The sequence below is a fragment of the Aquarana catesbeiana genome, linkage group LG06 (assembly GCF_042186555.1).
Source record: "Aquarana catesbeiana isolate 2022-GZ linkage group LG06, ASM4218655v1, whole genome shotgun sequence".
Classification (NCBI taxonomy): domain Eukaryota; kingdom Metazoa; phylum Chordata; class Amphibia; order Anura; family Ranidae; genus Aquarana; species Aquarana catesbeiana.
In genome coordinates, this window is record NC_133329.1 from 255,164,455 (window position 1) to 255,167,966 (window position 3,512).

Consider the following 3,512-nt stretch of genomic DNA (forward strand, 5'->3'; position numbering starts at 1 on the left):
CAAAAAATAACCAATTGTATTCCTTCAGGTGACTTCAGTGCTCGGCAAAACAGGTGACTGGTAGTGCTCCCCCCGTCAGGTCCCCACTCACCAAAATTAGTAACCCCTACAGGGGTAATGGGCATGTGTGGGTAACCTTAGATGGATCTCCTCCTCCGCTCTCTCAGTGTCCCATCTGTTGGTCTGTCGGGATCCCGCAGCTGGCTCCACGCGATAAAGCTACCGCAGCTGTCTCCACACAGTCAGGGGTAAACACTTCGGTCAGTACTGCCAAGAGGTCGCTCCACAATTCGGTCCAATAGTTGGTATGGCCGCATTCGTTTTTTTTTGTTTTTTTTCAGCTAGTACAAAAAAAGACGCATTGATCCTGCCAGAAATGCTGTTTCCTTGTCTCTTCCTGTGAGCTGAATCTGCTGGGTCGGCTCTCTGGGCAGTGCGGGTTCCTCCTAGGGTGCAATTTGCCTAATGAGGACACTAGTTAGATTGACCTGTGTGCCCCCAAGGAAAGACATTGGTAGGGTTTTACCCTCACTTCCTGTTTGGCTATGTGACAGGAAGTGAAGCCAATTTTCAAAAAAAGGGAAACAAAGCCCAACCTAAAACGACAAGCAGGGGCTCTAACACTCACTTGGTTCCCCTCAAATGCACACAATTAGAATAATAGGATTGTCTTGAGCTAGATTTTAGCTCAGTGCTCTAAATCAGTGGTTCCTGTTGCCTATCCATGGCAGCACACGCACAATCCATGAGTATGCTGCCATGAAGGCACCAGGAAAGTAGCTTTTAGGCAAATCACAACCTTTTTTGGTTTGCCGTGCCAGTCAGCCTAGCTAAGCTGCAGCTGAGAAATCTGTTTCATGAAAATTGTTTAGGAGGGAGTGTAAAATGCATTACTTGAATTGAGCATGCATCTGCAAAACAAATAATTAGCAAAACACACAAAAACAAAGATTTGCTACAAATATTATTGGTCAACAAAACAAGACTTGGAAAAGAGCAAGGACAGCCTAAAACACATCTATGTTAAATTTGAGACACTAACAGAATATGGTTTTGAGGTCTGACCATTTTGCAGAGGAAATTACCAGGAGTTAAAAGGACTGCGCCCACAAACGAACAGTCTCTGAAGGATTTAAACACTAGTCACAATATCTTGAGGAAGATTTTGCAAAATAATGCAGCACAAACAATTAAATCAAAGTGAAACTAATAACCTACAAACGACAGAGATTGACAACTTCAAAAATATTTCAGGGAAAAATATCTCCCCCCAAAAAATAAATACAAACAAAAGTAAAAAATACATGCTCTAAAACACATCTGTTTTGCAAAGACATAACAAACAGAAAATACATGTGTTACAAACTATATACAGTAAGGGGACACACGCACACAGCAATGGCACACACACCTCTTTTCAATGCAAGGTAAAGAATGCTATCTGCAAGCTTTATTTAACATAGGTTTGTGTGCTAACGAGGCAATTGAAAACACATGCACAGTCCATGAAAGACACAAAATGGTTCACCCAGTGTCGAAACATTATGTTAAAGTGGGTATACCTGTTAAGGATGGCCTTAAAGTATGAACCCAAAAAACACACTCTGAGCGCCAAAAACAAAACAAGGAGAAGTGCCTTTAAAAATGCCAAATTGCTTAAAAGTTAGTAACTTGGGGGGGGGGGGGTTACTCTGCCTGTAAAGTGGTGCATCTGTAGCATGTATCCAAAATGCTGCTTCAAAAATTAAGAAAACTTACAAATCTACATTGCAGCTGCAAGATTTTAATAAAAAAATGGCCTGACCCCCAATAAATAGAAGGCCATTTGGGTCTGTTAAGGCTTAACCCCCACGTGAAAAATACCACCACAAACTAAAAATAGATTGTGCCCCTCCCAGCGGGGTGGATGCTTGGGGGCAGGAGAGGGGCTCAGGCACCCCAAAAGTCAACCATCTTGTTCCCATATTCAGGGGGATAAGGGCCTCTTCCACACAACCCGAGGCTGGGGTTGTGGGGGGCTGCAGACAGGGGGCTTTACGGAAAGCCCCTTTAAACTAGTGGGTACAAGGTGCTTTGTGGTTGGTATTGGCCTGAGCCCAACATGCCCCAAAGGCAGACAGCTATGTTGAGTGCATGGTTGTATGGTTAAGGAGGGGGTTGGGCGCTCGCTCTTCTTGCCCCTTTCCTACCTGGCCTTGTTGTATGCTCTGGAAAAGGATATTGTTTGGATTGCTGAAGGCAGCTCATAGCCTTTTAAAAATGGAATGGAGTGTGGAGTTCCCCTTTAACCACTTAAGGACCAGCCTCGTTTTGGAATTTAGGTCTTTACATGTTTTTTTGCTAGAAAATTACTTAGAACCCCCAAACATTATATATTGTTTTTTTTCTAACCCCCTAGAGAATAAAATGGCGGTCCTTGCAATACTTTTTTTCACACCGTATTTGCGCAGCAGTCTTACATGCATGCTTCTTTTGGAAAAAAATTCACTTTTTTGAATAAAAAAATAAGACAACAGTAAAGTTAGCCCAATTTTTTTTTATATTGTGAAAGATAATGTTACACCGAGTAAACTGATACCCAACATGTCACGCTTTAAAATTGCACCCGCTCGTGGAATGGCGTCAAACTTTTACCCTCAAAAATCTCCTTAGGAGACGTTTAAAAAATTCTACAGGTTGCATGTTTTGCGTTACTGAGGAGGTCTAGGGCTAGAATTATTGCCCTCGCTCTAACAATTGCGGTGATACCTCACATGTGTGGTTTGACCACCATTTTCATATGCGGGCGCTACTCACGTATGTGTTCGCTTCCGCGCGCGATCTCGTCGGGACGGGGGGTTTTAACATTTTTTTTTTTTATTTTTATTATTTATTTTACATGATTTTATTTATTTTTACACTGTTAAAAAAAAAAATTGTGTCACTTTTAATTAGTTCTTTATTTTTATTTAGAGAACCTTTTACGTTCCCCAGACAACGCCATTTGTGGTGAAACGTACGTCGGGAGGTTGACGCTCTGACGTCATCGCCATTTTCAGTGTGGACGGGTGCTCGCTATGCCGGCCGGCTGTTTGCTGTATTTTTATATACTCATGTGAGTTTTCTACCTTTATCTATTAAATCGTTTTTATCAGTATTACACTATGGCCAGTTCCTTTTTATTTACATGCTTGTGAGATGTAATTTTGGAGTCTCTGATGTATCCCCCAGTTCCTGCCGCAAGCAGTCCAGAACGCCAATGGATCTCTCATACTACTATTGAACATAAGCTGTGGTTGGCTTGCCTTGCGGTAAGTGCATTAATTGCCTGGTGGTGGATCACGTAGTGTGGTGTGGTTAACCAATACTGAACACAAGCTGTTGTTGGCTTGCCTTGTGGTAAGCGCAATATTTGCACGGAGTGTGGGGTCTCATCTTCACTACTGAGTTTTCTAGTGTTCACTCTAAGTTCCCTTTTTTCCTGCTGTATCTTTATGCACTAGTGTAAGTTTTCTACCTTTTCTAAACTTGAA